A 19,552-nucleotide genomic window follows, 5' to 3' on the forward strand; every position below is an offset into this window, starting at 1 on the left:
TAGCCCGCTGTAGCGGGCTATACCAGCTATTAAAGGCCCGCTGAATTGTTAAAGGCCCGAGCCAAAGGCGAGGGACTTTAACGAGACAGCTGGACTTTAATAGCCGATATAGCCCTGCTATGAAGGGCTATAAGGCTATTAGAACATTCTGCCACTAGAGGGCAGAATATTCTAACAACTTAAACAAAGGGTTCTCGAAGCTCGAGGGGATATAAATCCCCTCGAGCTTCGAGAAGCCTTTGTAGAACATTGGAATGTTGCTCTGCGGGCCTTTACCGGCCCGTAGAAGCAGGGAGCACTCCATTGTCTACAATGGAGCTCCCAACATTCCAATGTTCTAATACTTATTCAAATACAGTCAAACTCAAAATACAATTCTACAAACTTTTCAAGATTAAACACATTACTTTTACTAAAAATAAAATGCACCACATACATTCCCGTACAACTTTTAAACTCACCTCTCAAAGTGATTGGTAGATTAAGAAGAATGCCACTCACACAGCAGATAGCCTTATACAGAACGTCTCTGCTCCAGTGCTTGCAGCAGAACCAAAAAAAGGGCACATTTTCCCTCTCAATTTACACATATATACACATTACTAATAAATCAAATTCCTTCACACAATAATTGAAGTCCAAAGACATATTTCTATTGGTTCAATAATTCAAACCTTGCCAACTGACATAACTTTCCACCCTACCCCCAACTGTAAACTGCCACCAGAGATCAAAAGTTCACCACTCTATAAACACTGCTTCTTAACATATTTAGACCATAGATAAGTACTTACTTATAAGTACCAATAACAAGAAAAGCTCTAGTAAGAACCAACCAACACATAAATACATGAACTTCTAACATATCTCTAAAATATATTTTTTGAAATATTTTTTTTCATGCTAGGGTAAGCTTACGGGATGACTTATGGACTTTGTACCCTACATTGTACGTAATTTGCACGGTACGCGCACCGTAAATCTATTGTAAAAAGAAAATTAGCGTCTATTACAAATTTTTTATATCTCCGGGGACCCCATCCCCCGGGGCTAATAAAAAATGTTGGGGACTGTGGGGGGAGCCCCAATGCCCCCATGGTCCCAGCCGGCTCCCCACGTCCTTTGGGAGCCGGCATTGCTTTTCGTCAGAGAGACCAGCTAACATGCTGGTCTCTCTGACGAAAAGCAGTTTGCTGTGGTAGGGTGGGAGCCGCAAGACTCTGCCCTACCACAGCAAACAGCAGTGTCCTGGGATTGGGCACCCCGGTACACTGCAAGAGCCGGTCCAGGGGGTGGCGGTCCCCAGGGCCATCGAGGGCTCCAGGACGGGGCAGCGCGGCCCCCCTCCGAACAACAACAAAGCCCCGGGGGTGGTGATCCCCGTGGCTGGGGGGTCCGTCACAGACCCCCCTATATTAAATATTACAGTCCCGGGGAGGTGGCGGTCCCTAGGGCGAGTGGGGGGGGGCAAAGAGCCCCCCCACACAATTTTTATTTTTTTAAAAAGGAAGCCCCGGGGGGTGGTGGTCCCTGGGGCTGCGGGGGCAAACAGCCCCCCCGCAAACATATACAATAAGCCCCGCGGGATGTGGTCCCTGGGGAATATAAAAAATTAGTAATAGAGGCTATTTTTTTTTACAATAGATTTACTGTACACGTACAGTGCGAATTCCGTAAGTCGTCATAGAAGCGTACAAAACTAAACATTTTTTTCAAAACTGAACATTGGAAATCATTGTAAAACCCCCTAACTAACTCAATGGAGTCAGGAACTCCTATAGCAAACAGCAAACATTTCCTGTCAATATACACATTCAATCCACACACATATGCAAATAAATTACAAATCACATTTATTCACACATTAAATTAAATTGAAACACACATTTAAATTGCTTGAACTTTTGAAACCTTTCCAACTGACAACACTTTTAACCCATACCCCATTCCACATTCTTCCAGTTACCATAGAAACACTTCAGGGAACATCTAAGTGACAACGCATGTGAAAAGTTCATCATACATTGTTGCAAATCAAAACAGCAAGTGTGCTTGACTTGTCTATATACCAGCTTATCGAAAGTAATGTTCTTTTCTACCACTTTTTATTAACCAATAAAAAACAGAAATTTGCACCCTACATTTGTAGCTAGTAACAGTAGCTAGTAACATTTTAAACAACCAAAAGCTTCAAACTGCCCTTTCATTTATAGACTCCATCTGAGTGCATCAAGACCTCTCTTCAAGATGCTTACAGTGTGGATTGTGTGACACAGCTATATTTTCTGGAGTGAAAGGTACGCAAAACAGAAAGAAATTCACAAAGACTTAGGTTTATCAAATGTGGACATTAAACGGATTGGACAAAGAGGTTTACAGTGGCATCAATTGGTGCCATTGGAGAAATCCTCTCCAACATCTCCAACACTCTGACCTCATAATTGTGCACTGTGCTGGCAATGTCCTAGGCACTATGACTGGGATTGGACTGGACATTTTTATGAAGGACACCTTTACAGAACTGATGTCACTTTTCTCTCAAACTACCTTTGTCTATTCTAATATATGTCAAAGGCAGAAATGGAACTGGTCCAATCAATTTTGTCCACAAATTGAGAAAGCTAGGACGCATGTGAATAAATCTGCTTCTGCGTTTCTAAGAGACTACAGAATGGGGTCCATTTACCATAACAATCTGCGCTTCAATATGCATGGCATCTATAGGAGAAATGGTGTACATTTTACAGATGAGGGGAACAGAGTCTTCCTCTTGAACCCTAGACTCTGCATAGGTACTTTCTTGTAGGTACTAAAATATCCAAATACACACAAGGGCTCTTTTTAGAGCCACCAAACATCTAAGCACATACACTTCATAAATGTCTAAAAATATTTAACTTTTTCTTGAATAGATAAGCTTACGGAATGACTTACGGACTTTGCACCCTACGCGCACGGTCAATCTATTGTGAAAACAAATAGCGTCTATTACAATTTTTTTATAATCCCCAGGGACCCCACCCCCCGGGGCTAATAAAAAATATTGGGGACCGTGGAGGGAGCCCAAATGCCCCAACGGTCCCATTTGGCTCCCCCAATCCTTTGGGAGCTGGCATTGCTTTTCGTCAGAGAGACCAGCTAACATGCTGGTCTCTCTGATAAAAAGCAGTTTTCTGTGGTAGGGTGGGAGCCACGAGGCTCTGCCCTACCACAGCAAACAGCAGTGTCCCAGGATTGGGCACCCCGGGATGCTGCAGTAGCCGGCCCTGGGGGTTGGCGGTCCACAGGGCCATCGAGGGCTCCAGGAGGGGGGCCGCGCCGCCCCCTCCCAACATCAACAAAGCCCCGAGGGGTGGTGGTCCCTGGCGCTGGGGGGTCGTCACGGACCCCCCTATTTTACATATAGGTGCCCCAGGGAGGTGGGGGTCCCCGGGGCATGTGGGTGGGTTGAATTTAAAAAAAAGTAATTAAATTTTTTATTAAAAAAAACGGAGCGAGCCCCAGGGAGGTGGCGGTCCCTGGGGCTGCGGGGGGAGGCTCTATGCCTACCTGCAATCACAATTACTTCACCCCGGGGGGGGAACGGTCCCCGGGGCAGTGTGGGGGGTATTGGGACCCCCACACACTTTTTAAAACATTTTGCCCCCGGGATTTGGTCCCCTCGGGGGCTAATTTATAAAACACACCAAGGTTTGTTTGTTTTTCACCGAGTTTGCGTACCGTACAGGGACCCCGCGATTAAAAAAAATAATAATAATTATGTTTTACACGTTTGTTTTCAGCTTTCTTGTGCCTCGGTTCTACCGTGGCACAAGATGGCTGCCAACACTTCCTGGTTTGGAGTGTTCACAGACAGTTGACATCCAATTAGCATGCAGCTCGTACTTGGGAAGGTACGCGTACTGTAAGCGCACTGTACAGAGTACATAACAGAGTATGGTAAGCTTCTAAAGATCTACCTATGATTTTACTTATGATTTTTTCAGGAACTACTGAATGAATTTATACCATTTAACAAAAAGCGTGATCTGCGGACCGAACTCTACCTTTTTGCCAAATTTGGTGTAATTCCGTTCAGCCGTTCGAGCTGTAGCCCTGGCTAAAATTCTTATGCAAAATTGCATGGGGAAAACACATTTTGGGACCCCCCTTTTTTCTCGGCCCCTGCTTCACGAATCACCCCCAAACTTTCAGGGAAGGAGCAGAATGGAGCAGGCCATTTTCTTGGAGAAATTCACAAAGATTTGTCCACCGGCGCCAAAATCATTACAAATAGAATGTTGCGGATTTCCTATGGAAACTAGGTTTTAACTATAAATACCTACTGGCGACCGCCAGTAGGTTATATATATATATACATGTGATCAAGGGCTTACGGGCTTGAAACGCGTTGTGTTGGGTCACTAAAATAAAATTACTGCCCACTTGAATACCTCAGAGGTCTGCGTCTCTTTCCTCGCCTGACTGCCGTTGCGAGACTTCAGGAAGTGGTTTGAGTGTTTCCAGATATATATATATATATATATATATATATATATCACAGAAAGGCACGCAGACAACAAAATAGCACTCCAGAGGCAATCTTCTTCAAATTGCTATTTATTTCATCACCTCATGGGTGAAAAAGGATGTCATCAGACGCGTTTTGGGCACGTCCGTGCCCTTGCTCACTGATATATATATATGAATGAACAAACACTCCAGCTTCCTCAGAAACATCCAACGAAGAAGGCACAGACTCGAGGCTGTTTAGGATATGGCTTCTTTTATTGTTTCTGGTCACCCTCTACCCGGAGACACGAGAGACACGTTTCAGCTTTGTCAATATATATATTACTCCACGTCGGTTCAGGACACCGGTGATTGCAGCGCTCACCACGGGTGAGGTACCCTGTGACAGAACCACGCTGCCTAATTATCTCACCACAATTCCACAGGTAGAGGAAAAATGGGACGCACTCCTCTAGTCATTCTCAGCATACGTTATTTATTGCCATATTTGCATCTTCTCAAGGGCAAAAGTAATCTGCTCGCGAAGACGCAAATATGGCAATAAATAACGTATGCTGAGAACGACTACAGGAGTGCGTTCCGTTTTTTCTCTACTGGGGAATTGTGGTGATATATATATATATATATATATATATATATATATATATATATATATATATATATATATATATATATATATATATATATATATTCACTTAAAAAACCATAGGTTTCAGGCCTTATATAGTTAGGAATTAGCATTTAAAAAACCATTGAAATTGCTCCTATATAGTTAGTTGTGCTAACTATATTTCGCGCACCCGCAAACCTATGTTTTTTTAAGTGAATTTGCAAGGTTTTTAAAATGCTAATTCCTAACTATAATACTATATAAGGCCTGAAACCTATGGTTTTTTAAGTGAATTTGCAAGGTTTTTTAAATGCTAATTCCTAACTATATAGGGTCTGAAACCTATGGTATTTTCAGTGAATTTGCAAGGTTTTTTAAATGCTAATTCCTAACTATATCAGGCGTGAAACCAATATTTTTTTCAATAAATTTCAAAGGTTTTATAAATGCTAATTCTATTAGCGGATAACGTTTATATATGTTTTTATCCTGCTGGGACCACCTGAGCAGCCATCTTGTTTCTCAGGAGAGGTGAGGCACAGGAGAGCACAAAACAAGAGTGGAAAACGCGAAAAGGGGGCAGGGTAGAGATCCCCTGTCCCCCAAGCCCTTCTCAGAGGGTCCCAGAAGGACCACCAAATGCAAAAAATTCTTTTTTTTTTAAATCGCGTGGTACTCGCACGGTACGCATACCGTACGCATACGGTGTGTGTACCCCTCGATTTTTTCGAATTTTTTATTTTTTTTTGCCCTTGGGGGTCCTTCTGGGACCCCCTGCGAAGGGCTAGAGGGTTGAGGGGTCTCTACCCCCCTTTTCGTGTTTTCCACTCTTGTTTTGGGCTCTCCTTTGCCTCAGTTCAGTATATATATATATATTTTTTTTTTTTTATTTATTTTATTTGTTTTTGAAAAAGCCGCGAGGTGAAACGCGTCTGTCGAGAAGGAGGGGAGAGGGAACAAAAGCACCTAATAAAGCATCTTTAGCTTTATATCTTCACCCTGCGTGTGCCTCTTAAACTGGGAAGCGAAGGAATTCTTACTGCTTTGTGAGGAAAATATATATATATATATATATATATATATATATATATATATATATATATATATATGAATGTAATTTGCCAACCGACTCGAGGCAGCCGCCCCAGCCCAGTCCCAAATGACGAAAGAGCAGACCCGTAAGTTGGTGCTTAGTCAAGGTGCTTTATTTCATCCAGCAAGCCAGCCGCCATTACGCGTTTCACTTTTCACAATGCTTGATCACATGGCCTATATATATATTATATGGCATTAAAAGCGCAAGTCACCCGGCTGATTTGGGGGGAAGACAGGCATAGCTTAGCGTCTCCACGCTGATGCTGTTCTACACCCTAGGGGGTTAGACCTCCCCAATTTCGAATACTAATACTACTGCGCACATGCACAGTTCGTAGTGTATTGGTTCCTCCCTTTATGCCGCATTTAACGGTAGAAGATGGCTATATGGCCCCTGTTCCAATCTCGGGCTACCTGTTCACGTCAGGAGGGGGGCGTGAACGAGATTCGTCCACGGTTGACTGCACCAATGAGGCCTGGAGAAAGATCACAGCCAAACTAGAGGTCCCAATGATGTATTTCCCTAAAATGCCCTTGGTATGCCACCCATCATTGCAGGTCACCTTTGAGGAGTTATGACGTTGGATGTTAGAAAAACTCAAATACACTGCATGGGGTGACCTCTATATAGGAAGCATCTTCCGAACGAGGGAGAAATTTTTTAGCGCTCATGATCCTACTACCATGGACCTATTCATTTACATTAGACTTAGGCAGAGCGTAAAAGCTGCCCCCCCCAACATACCCCTTAGAGCCACTTACCTTACCACCGCTACATGCGATCTTGCAACCGGAACCCCCTAGACATGTCACCTTGCTTCTGAATAAACATGCACAAAAGGCCCCACTACCTTACACCCCAATTGCCCATGCAGAATGGGATAAAGACCTAGAGATACCCCTAACAGATGAGCAGTGGAATTTCAGCTGCACACATACAGAAGCTCTCACCGCTAGCAGTCGGCTGAAACTTATTCATTATAAGTTCCTGCATAGATTGTAGTACACCCCTGCTAAACTCCACAAATTTAAGCTATGGGAGGACGACAATTGTGCGCGATGCAAAAGGGGTGGATTTTTATCACTTAGCATGGCGATGTCAACATATATATGACTACTAATCACAGGTGTTCAAGGGCATTTCACGTATGTTAGAAATACAACTACAGCCGACCCCACTGATAGCATAGCTGGGCTGCTCCCATGACATAGTTACGATACATAAACATTTCTTGCACTGGGCATCCTCATAGCTAAGAGCAGAGTTGCTTGCAAATGGGGACGGGGACGTGCCCCTAAATTTAAGGGCTGGATACTGGACTTGACTACCTGGCAGGAACAATCAATATGTTATGCCGAGATGCTTCCGTTATCGTCACGACCAAAAGACATATCGGGCCCACTAACTGCATACCTCCTCTATCAAAGGGCTGATGTACATGCAGAACAAGATGAGGCAGTTGACCGACCATGGTCTGAGGGGGGAAACATCATGCTCTCCTCCCCCAGGGAGGTGGTGGGGATTTCGGAAGTTTGGAGGCTGGCATGCGGGGAGAGGTGTGATGAAAATGTTGGGAAGTGTGGTCTGTAGGCTATATGTGCCTGTCTTCAGCTGGACCTGTCCTTCTCTGATAGGATGTTCTTTATTAGTGCTGGGTGCCACATTCCTCTGGACTGAAGACTTGGTTGTGATGCCACTCATGCTTTTTAAGGCAGTACAGGCTTTTGGGGCTGGGTGGGGGGTTCTTTTTGTTTTGAGTTCATCTGTTACCCCAGTGGGGTTTGTTTGATACAAACTGAAATCTTATTGTCTGCATAATAACAACTTTGTGCTGCAAACCTTAATATTACAATAAAGACATTTTCAACAAAAAAAAGTACTGTTTGACTCTGACTACTAGACCATACAATTTTGCTGCAGCCACAAAAGACCTCCACTTTTCAGTATATGTCAGATATTGGCCTCTCAGAGAAGTAGTTATATGGTACCAAACTCACGTTTGGGTTCATATCATAATGATAGCATTAACGCTGTTTGTAAAGTGATTTCCTGTTAAGTATCTGGTACTTGGGGAATGTTTATTAAAATGAATACTGCTGCTATTTGTGATTAGATTCCAGTTGATGTACAAAGTGCTGTCTCAAATTTGAGTTTGAAATGAAATTGTCATGCTACACGACGACGACTCATGGGTATAGTTTAGGCAAAAAATCATTCAATTGTGAAATGGGAGAAATTCGCCCATTTTTTCAATCCACGTCGAGAATTGGGTTATAGTTCAAACAACATGTGAAGCAGGTAAATATGTTTTTTTTCTTCCTAAGGTTCTGCCTGGCCAGCAAAAAGTGTTCAGGGAAGAACCAGGTGAGCAGAATGCAGTGCACGAATTGCCCAAGCCGCCCTTTGAATTGTGCAGTGTGCAGGTCGTTGTACACTTGCAGCATCTTCACTCCCTTCTGCCTTTGTTATTCATCTATGACTGGTGGAAATGGAAATTTCTCAGATTTACTTAGGGAAGTATAATCAAAATCACGTATCTGTATTTCTGGTATCCGTGTTAAACCTTTGGAAGCATATTCCTCTGCAAAGACCGTCAATGTGTTTTTCCTCCATTCTAGACATCATGCAAATTGTGAAATGCAAATAGTGCTGTTTGATAATGTGGCACTTTACACACCTATATTGGATCTGACCTCTGTATTTTATGATATGGGTATACCATCACATGTTCTGCTACCTCAGTGGAGTTAATATCCTGATCTGACCTTTCTGTGTTCATGCAGTGACAGATTGGTGAAGATCTACATGGGTATGAAGGAAAACTTGTTAACCCTTAAAGTAAATGGTACTCCCCATCATGCCTACATTTTGTGCACCCAGCTACTCCTACATGAATGTTACAGCAGAGGACTGCCAGCACTTGTTTCTGCTTTTAGGTGAATGGAATCTTCTCTCTTAGATAGCTGGACCTCTGCCATCAGTTATGAACATAGGCAGAGGGCCCCAGTGCTTTTAGGCATTAAGAACATTTCTAGTTATAATTCAAATTGTACTACACTTCTTGGTGATAACCTACTGTGTGTCCTTTTTAAACATGACATTGCTTGTGACCTGTTGACCATACAGGTCACAGTGAGTTTAGAAATGAACCTCTCACAAATTACCTCCAGTTTCTCCACCATAAAGGTGAGACCCTTTTCAATGTGACCATGATCTATTTTCTGTCAGTAAGGTGGTTGAACAAGTGCAGCATGGGTGCTGTGTAATGAATACGAGCAGTAGTTGCATTGGCTACAACTAGCAATGTAAGATTGAGGTTCAATATTGGTTGCTTTGTAGATGATGATACCTGCTGGAAGTGATGCTTGTATGTGGAGAAATGTAGATGCTTTGAATTTGTTTGGTGCTTAAAGCACACCGAGGCATATTATCAACTCTTACATTCTTTGGACGCTTCTTCTAATCCACGGAAAATGATGATTTGGTCATTTTCATGTTTTTGAGCAAAGTTTTCAGGAAAGAGGTGTCTCAAATCAATAATGCCTCATTGATGTTCGTGGATTCAGAGTTTTCATAGTTTTTTGGCTTTGTCAATGAGCATTTGCTGAAAGGCACAATAAAATGCATAAATTGCATATTTAATATTACAGTTGATCAGGCTATTCACTTTGTATCTGACAAGATCCGGCTACTGGAATATTTTAGTTCTGTTCGTCCCCAAATTGAACACCTTATGTAAGAAACTGGAGTATTATTTTTAGGGGGTTGAGTACCCACCTCAATTAATAAAAACAATCCTTGTCAGGGTGAACGATAAAGTCACAAATATAACCGGAGTTCTACCCCCTGGTAGATAGGCGACTAAGGTGACCAGCTGAAATTAGAGGCAATGTGTAAAGTATGTATAACGTACGAAAACAGTAATAAAGTCAAAACACTGCAAAAAAATACAAACCACTTGGAAAAATAGAGTACATTTTAATAAATGAAACGACACCAAAACAACAAAAATCTGATAAGGGAAACCAGAGTTATGAATTTTTAAAGTTTAAATCTGAAATTAACACCAAAAAGCATGAATTGCAAACCATGGTAATCTGGTTCTGCTTGACCAGTACCTGGGCAGAAGTTAAGGACAAATGTGATGGAGAGTGGTCGGAAACAGAAACCAGGCTTGACGTGGTCTGAATGTTTACCTTCGCACTTAGGGGTATACATAAAATGATATTGCGCATCCGCTGGGTAATTCTCTTTGACGCAGTGGTGGCACAATCTGTGCTCCACATTGCTCCATATTTACAAACCGACGCATTGTGCCAAATGATTAATTTTGTTGAGGCCTGCATCGCATTATACCGCGCCAGGTATAAAGTATGCAGGGTATGCATTCCCACGTTAAAAACCACTTAGAAATGACACAACAAATGTACAATTTCCACTGCGTCACCTAGACCCTCTCAAACCAGGTGTAAGGATTGATGCTGGGTTTTTAACATGGGACTCGCCTCTGTGTTCTGATGTATTGCTGGAGTTTCAACAATCTTCGGACCAATTCCAGCAATGCGACATTTAAGCTCCAAAAGATATGTGAGAATCTATAAAGCACCAGTGAATCCTTGCGCCTTGGAGCACTGTATTGTAAATACAGTGCAGCTATGGCTGTCATGGAATTTGTGGCAGGTTTAAGAAATATTATGCATCGGTGCCCATGAGACCATTCTTGTAAATATGTCCCTAATTCTCTGAAATAGAAGTCAAAAATCCTCAGCTGGGCAAAGCAGCAGGCTGTGGCTAAAGAGGGCTCCATGTCATCAGATAGCTGCTGGACAAGGTTTTGTTGAAGTCGTTGACTTTTGGCAGGAAAGCTCTGAGCAGCGAAATTAGAATTGTATGCCCAGAGAAGGTCCCTTGCCAGCCGGATACTTTTTGTGCCTCCAGCCAGTGAAGCTTTCCATCTTTGGACTTAACCACTTATTTGTTGCTTCCAGCTGGGCAAGACAGTGGACTGCAGCAGAAGTGGGCTCTATGAGGCTGCAAACCTTCTCCACAAGATCCCACTAAATTGGTGTGCTCCAGAGGAAACATTCTAAGAAGGAGCAATTCAAATCTTTGGCCTAGGGAAAACACACATTCATAGAATCGGCTAAGCATGTTTAACCTGGTACTCTAGAGATCTTTGTAGCCACACCATGTTTTAAGGCCCAAGTTTCAGAATATGTTAGGAGGAGTGCACCTTGACACCATCCAAGGGTCTAGGACCCTGGGGACTGCATTTGTTGGCCAGATTTACTCCGGTAGAGGCCGGAATCAGCACCCAGGCTGGTCCTTTGGGAGGTTGCGGGAAGCACGTCCTGTAGCTTGCTCTGTTCATGTAGCTTGAACAGGAGGTTAGCCTTATGATCCTTGGAGTCTACGTCTATGTCCTGATTAGAAGATGAGTGCTGATTCAGTCTTGTAGGCTCTTCCCAGGTCATAGTCAGAGACAGCAGATCTAGTTCTCTTCTGTACTTCCTCAGGTGAAGAACATTCCCTACGGAAGATACTATAGGTGCCACATTGATGGCTGACACCAACCTGTGAGTGAGGGTGACTTTCTAATCAATAAGGTAGAAGTTGCCATGGGCAATCCTACCTATGTTTGCAGCATTACCTGTGTGCCCTACTGCAAATATTCCCACAATGGCCCTCTCTGCCTAAGCCCAAGATAGTGATACCCCTCTACTTAGTTGCAAACCAAACCATCTGCTAAGAACTTCCTTTATGGGGGCACTTCTCAACTGGTCTGGTCAGCTATCTCTAGAGACCAGCAATTGGCATTTGCTTGCACAGGACAACCTCATATACCTCAAACCACGTATCTATGTCACCCCCCACAATATAACTAGGTAACAGGTCTTTGGGGATGTGAACTCATGATGTCTCTTAGGCACTTCATTGTCACTGCTGTCATCATCACTTGACTCAAAGATCTTCTTTGCAGTCAGGTCCAGTTCTTTCTGACTAATCCTATGGGCCAGTAGGGCCGCCTTCTGCACTTGGCCAAGCTTAAACTTTACTCGTAAAGCACTGGTTCTGCTAATGCCTTCTTTTCTTCAAGCACAAAGGTAGACAGTTCCAGCCTCAACTACCTCTCAACCTGCCATTCTCCAAATCTTAACAGCCAAGCTGCAAGAGAAGACAATGCTCTCAGCTCTATACAAAGAAGATTATCTGGATCCTATGGGCACCTCCCCCTCCCCTGGCACTCGGTCCAATTCAGGGCCATCCACTTATTTCTCCTCTTCTTTATCCTTTTTCTCCTGTGTGGTGGATTGCAACAGGTGGAATCCCTCCCATGCTCTGAGGGCTATATGCTTCCCTACCTTCTGTGCCCATTTTCCAGTTTCATCCCCCTCCTCCTTACACAGCTTCCTCAGGTTTACTATGCTGAGGCTCTTAATGCTGCTCAAATCCACCCCTGTCAAAAATTGCAGGTGCACACCAGAAAGGTAGGAATAACATTTAGGAACAATCAAAAAATGGCCAATAAAAATTAGAAATCAATTAGAAAAATTAAAAGTCAATTTTGGTGTCAGATTAGCAAAGGGATTTTTGATTTTAACTAGGCCAGGACGTGAAATTTAGTTTTTTCCTCACTCGTACTTGGTAATAGTAAGTTGGCAAGCAAGTAAAATCTTACTCCAGACCACCTACCAGCAAGATTTCTCAATGCTGGTGGTCATGGATGGCCTCAACCGCTCACATTGAGAAACCTTCAGTTTGCGTTGAGGAAGCTGCCACTTGAGTAGAATTTCTACTCAATTATGTATTGTATTTTATTGCTTATTGAGCGCAGCTGTCACCCAAAGGGTATCCTGGCGCTGAGACCTATCCATACAACTGTTACATAAGCTACATTACTCTGGGGAACAAGTAAGTTTTAAGGTCCTTTTTAAAAGTAAGCAGATCAGGGCAACTCCTCAGTGCCAGAGGGAGAGTATTCCACAGCGTGGCAGCCGTAAAACTAAAAGCGCGACCACCCATTCTCATTCTATTGATTTTAGGGACTTTTACCAGGAACGCCGAAGACGATCTTAGAGGTCTGGCTGCCTGATACCAGAGGAAGAGATTCTGAAGAGGTATTGGTCCCAGTCCATGCAGGGCCCTAAAAACAAGGCAGAGAGCTTTAAACGCAATTCTCTGCTGGACTGGGAGCCAATGCAAATCGGCCAGAGCTGCCGATGAAGAGGCGGACCGCGGTCGAGACAAGGCCAATTTGGCGGCCATATTCTGGATCCTTTGGAGCTTTAGGACCAGAGTCTTCGTGGCACCCAGAAGTAGTGCGTTGCAGTAGTCGATCCTACTGAGAATGGAACTACGCACTACCTCAGCTCTGGAGCCCCGTGGGAGAAGTGGCAAGATTTTCCGTAGAGCACGGAGCAAACCCATACACGTCGCTGCCGTCTTGTTTACGGAGGCATCAAGCTGCAAATTGGGTTCGAATAGAACTCCCAGGTTGCGAGCTGACTCTGCCGCCTCCACCGAGCCCGGGATGGACACTGGCCAAAAATCGGCCGGTAGTGTACGGGGAGTTCGGTCCAAGGAGCAGTAGAGTACCTCTGTTTTTGACCCATTGAATTGCAACGCATTGGCTCGCAACCATGCTGCTGTGGCTGCCATACAACGGTGAAAGGCATCCCTTGAAATGGTCTCTGATCCCTCAAATGAGAAAATCAACTGAGTGTCATCTGCATAGTTGACAACAGATATGCCGAATGACTTTATCAGTGCTATCAAGGGGCGGAGATATATATTAAATAGGATCGGACTAATTGCCGATCCTTGAGGGACTCCCTGTTTCACCTGCCTAGTGGCTGATCGAAATGGTGGTAATGCCACGGCTTGTTGTCGGTTATCCAAATAGGAAGTGAGCCAGTCTAGGGCCAGACCCCTCACTCCCGCACTCCGAAGACGGCCAAGTAGTACTTCATGGTCCACCGTGTCGAACGCGGCCGACATGTCAAGTAGCACCAAAAATGCAGACTTGCCCTTGTCGACTCGCGTTCGCAGATCATCCAGCACGGTGACCAAGGCCGTCTCGGTGCCGTGCGCGGGCCTGAAGCCAAATTGTGCAGCATCCAGACAGAGATTTGTTTCCAGGAAGTTGGATAAGGCTCTTGTGACCCACCTCTCGAGAATTTTTATCGCAAATGGTAATAGCGAAATTGGCCTGTAATTAGCCGAACAGAGAGGGTCCAGAGAAGCCTTTTTAAACAAAGGTGTTACAATTGCCATCTTCCAGCTGTCTGGGACTGACGCTGTGGTCAATGGTTGACAGCAGATGGAGTGCAACGGAGGGAAAAGCTCATCTTGAAAAGCCTTCCAGATCTTATGAGGCATTGGATCCAGCGGTGATCCTGACGATACACTACTTGCCAGGATGACAAATTCCTCTAACGAGGGAACAGGAAAGCTGGACAACTGAGGCATACCTTCCTTGCTAGGTCCCCATTTGGAGCCCAGGTTGTCAGAAGGGTCCAAAAAAGAGACTGCAGATGTTACAGATTGTTCAGAACTTTTGAGTCCAGTCAGGATAATCCTGATTTTCTCCTCAAATGCAAGGGCCAGCGAGTCGCACAGTGCCTGCGAGGCCGGGATAGTAGACGCCGTGCAAGGCGGGTCAGCAGGAGGAAGCATGGTTCCATTCCAGTCAGGACAAACACCCAGCGCTAAAAATCAGCAAGAACAGTGCAACCTAATGCACTGTACCACTTGTGGAACTTTTTGTAGTACGGCAGAGTTTATTTTACTCTGCCCAGGCCAAATTGTAACTTAAATCACGGAGTAGTACTGCAATATATATCTTGGATTCCACCGCTGAACATCAATGACAGATTTTGGCGTATTACTGGAGGGGACATTGGAGCAAAAAAGGGCTAACATATGCCTGTAACTGGATAAACCTCTTTAACCCCTCCCACGCTGGTGACGGAACTGCTCCGTCACCAGCCTGGGGTGGGCTGTGCTGGTGACGGAGCTGATTTCGCGCCTGCGCGGCACATTTTATTGAGCGGGTGGGGCCGTGACGGAACCGCTCCGTCACAAGCACAGCCCACCCGAGGAATTGCCGCCCCAGTGAAAGGGTTAAAGTTAATTAAATTCCTAGGCAGAGCCTAGATCGCAATCCTTTCATAGGAACAGAATCCCTCCTGATACCAAAGTCCTTTGTTTCACCTCTGGGAACAGGCTCACACCTTAATAAGGGGGCTATTCAGCCACCAGGTGAAAATTGAATATCATGCAGATGGGCCTCTGCAGGCTACAGGCAGGGGAAAGGTATCTTTCTAAAAATACATTTTCCTAAATATTTATTACAAATCCAACTTCATCAGTGAATGGGGCTTTTAATAAATAGTTTTAAATATCTATAAATGACATTTGTAGGTGTTTCCTAATTAGAGCTACCACTATTAAATATAATAGTTGTTAGAAATTGTGTCTCTATTTAACAGTGGTATGCGTCCTGTCCAAATAAGGACCCTCACACTGGTCAAATTAAAAGTTACACCCTGAGAATAACATGTGCTCACCCCTTTAGAAGCTTGGCAAGAGCAGCCAGGGCTATCCTCAGAGGAAATAAGTGAAGTATTTAAATATGCACACAGTAATAAAGTGAAAGCATCATAAACGTACTCCACACCAGTTTAGAAAAATGGCCAATATTTATCTGAATAAAACAGGACCAAAATGACGAACATCAAACATACACAAGTCAAGATATGAAATGTCAAGGTTAAATAAAGTTATAGCTCTTAGAAATCAATGGTTGTGCTTGCCCAGGACTAAGTGCCTTCGATGTGTCGAAAACTATAGAGGATGCATAGTTCAAGTGAGGTGAGGCATCATTAAAGCAGGCAATGCATCAGATCATTACTGCTATGCAGGTTGTTGGTACATTGTAAACACAAGGAGATGATGGAGGGAGTGCTGTAACTTTTCAGACACTCACCCCCAGTCACACATCTGGGTTTAATCCATCATCATTCTTTAGCTCACTTTGCTACTCCAATTCAGGCCCAGCCATATGCTAATCATCCTTGACCTTGAGAGTAAGACCTTCACCTTGAAAGTATGACCTCCGACCCTCAGTCCAGTCCACTCTTACCCTACAGATCCGCTGTGCTGTCTCTTTACTCCAGACCCGACCTCCTCTTTGGGAAGCTCGATGCTCCTGCGCCTTCTGCCCGTGCTAACTGAGACTAGACTGCCTGCAACCAACGTAACCTTTCTCAGCCATTATTTTTCATAATTATTCCCTGTTGTGCCATTGTTATTGTGGTACAAAAGGGGGTGGTGATGGATGGAGCATCTGAACCAATCAAACACTCACACCCAGTCAACAGATCTGGGTTTAATCCATCACCGTTCTTTAGCCCACTCTGCCACCCCAGTTCAGACATGGCCATATGCAAATCAGTCTGACCCTGTGCCTCATGGGAACAGTCCAGCCCGAACCGCCAAGCCATGCCTTCCCAGGACCGGAAACAAGCTTCCGAGGACCGGTTTCTGGCATTTCAGCCGTCTTCAGCCCGGCTTGCTTGAATCCAGCGGCAAAGTGAGCAAGGGACTCACGTCTGAGCATACCCTGCCAACTTATGGCGAACAAAGCAGTACAAAAGGGGGTGGTGATGGACGGAGCATCTGAACCAATCAAACACTCACACCCAGTCAACAGATCTGGGTTTAATCCATCACCGTTCTTTAGCCCACTCTGCCACCCCCGTTCAGACATGGCCATATGCAAATCAGTCTGACCCTGTGCCTCATGGGAACAGTCCAGTCCAGCCCGAACTGCAAGCCATGCCTTCCCTGGACCAGAAACAAGCTTCAGAGGACCGGTTTCTGGCATTTCAGCCGTCTTCAGCCCGGCTTGCTTGAAACCAGTGGCAAAGTGACCATTGTTATTGTGCCCATCTGTGTCTTGCTCTAATTCCACCACTGTTTTTATTTTCTTGTGCTTGCCTGTTGCTTTCGCCTTTCGCCGCTGCTGCCCCTGCAGTCCCCCCCAGAACTCCCCCCTGAGGTTCCCTCGCTCCTGCCTCCCAGCCTCTCCTCCTTCCCACCTCCCCTACTTAATGGCGGACGATTTGCTGTTGCGCAGCGGATGTGTGCAGCAGGCGTGCCGGCGGCGCACTGAAGGTACACCAAAGGCAAGCCCGTCTGCGCCCGTCTGTGACCCGACTGCAGCCAGCACCAGGAGCCCTGGACCACCCATAGCTGCAACACCCACACCCTCCTCGCACTCAACCCTGAAAGACTTAGAGAATGCCAACAGGCTTCACCGAACATGACCTACGACCAGTTCTCCTGCCTCCACTGCTGCCGCCCCCTCACCATCACCCCGGCCAACAACACTGCCGACGCCACCACCAGTGACAGCCTAAAATGCATCCCCCTCAACGTATGCTCCGTACACAAACACGCAGTGGAAATCTGGAACCTACTCTCCTCTCTCTCACCCGACATCGCCTTCTTCAAAGAGACCTGGACCAACGCGTCCTCCACCCCGACATCAGCACTGCCCTGCCATCCCAAACCGATACAAGATCCAGAGGAAAGACCGCACTAACCACCCAAGAGGGGGCATCGCCATCACCCACAAGATCATCCTCTGCCTCACCACCTCCAGTGAAACCTTCCCCACTGCCGAACACCTGCACTTCCTGATCCAAACCACCCCCAAAGCAGCAATCCATAGAACTCTTTTCTACAGACCCCCCGACCACCAACACCCTTTCCCACCACCATCACAGACTTCATCGCACCCCAAGCAATCGCCTCAACAAACTACATACTCATTGGAGACCTGAACTTCCACTTTGACAACTCCAGCGACCCCCAACTCCACTATCCTTCGTGACAACTTCACCAGCATCGGACTTAAACAACTCGTCAACACAACGACCCACAGAGCAGAACACACCCTTGACCCCATCTTCGCAGCAGGAAACAACGTCCAATTCAGCCACACAACGCAGCCGCCATGTACAACCACCACTGAGTACACTTCGCCTCAACAAACCCAAGGCACCCAAACTAGCCCCACGCCCACCACGAAGGAACTGGAGCAAGGTTACCGATGAGCAACTTAACTCCACCCTTACCCGAAACAACAATACCTTGGCACCCGCCGCACACGATGTAGCCATTGAACTCCACACCTGGATCTCCAACTGCGCAGGCGAGCTTGCCTGCCTACGCAACCCCAACAGACAACACCCCAGGGAAGCCGCCTGGTTCACCACCACTCTTCAAGAAGTCAGATGCACCTGCAGAAGGTTGGAGAAGAACTGGAGAAACACCAAGAAAACCGAAAACCACACCACCTACAAGGACGCCATGATGGACTACCACAACCAGATCACAGCCACCAAGAGGACTTTCATCCACAAAAAAATCCTGCCCAACTCCAGCAACTCCAAGGAACTTGTCAGTGTTATTCAAGAATTCACCAACCTACTCAGCGAAGCCACAGACATCACCACATCCAAAGAACTATGCGACACGCTTGGAACCTATTTCCACCTCAAGATCAAGAACCTCTACAACAACTTCATTGACCATCCACCAGGTGCCACAGATAGCCCCCCACCTCCATAAACACCAGCCAGCCAACCATCTCCAACTGAACACAGATAACGGCCATGGACACTGCCTTGACCATGAAAAGCATCCACTCGGGGGCCCCCACTGACCCCTGACCCCTGCCCCCCTCACATCTACCACAGAGCTGTGGCCGCCATTGCACCTGAACTACAATGCATCATCAAAACCACATTCAAAACAGGCACCTTCCAGATGATTAGAAGAACGCAGAAGTCAGACCCTTGCTCACGAAGCCCACAGCTGACCCCATGACCTCAATAACTATCAGCCCATCTCGCTCCTCCCCTTCGCAGCCAAAGTTGCAGAAAAAACAGTCAACAGGAAACTGACATGAATAATTGAAGAGAACGTCGTCCTCGACCCGTCCCAATCTGGATTCCGAAGCAACCACAGCACAGAGACTGCCTGACTCGCCGCCACAGACGACATTCTACACCATCCTGAACCAAGGCCACTCCGCAGCCCTCATACTACTTGACCTATCAGCGCCCTTCAACACCATTTCTCAAAGCACACTAGTCGCCAGACTACACAACGCAGGCATACAAGGAACAACCCTAGACTGTATTCGATCATTCCTCACCGCAAGAAGCCAAAGGATCAGACTCCCACCCTTCCTCTCCGACCCCACAAAAATCACCTGCGGAGTCCCACAGGGTTCATCCCTGAGCCCCACCCTCTTCAACATC

Source organism: Lissotriton vulgaris, chromosome 4_1, assembly GCF_964263255.1.
Source record: "Lissotriton vulgaris chromosome 4_1, aLisVul1.2, whole genome shotgun sequence".
Classification (NCBI taxonomy): Eukaryota; Metazoa; Chordata; class Amphibia; order Caudata; family Salamandridae; genus Lissotriton; species Lissotriton vulgaris.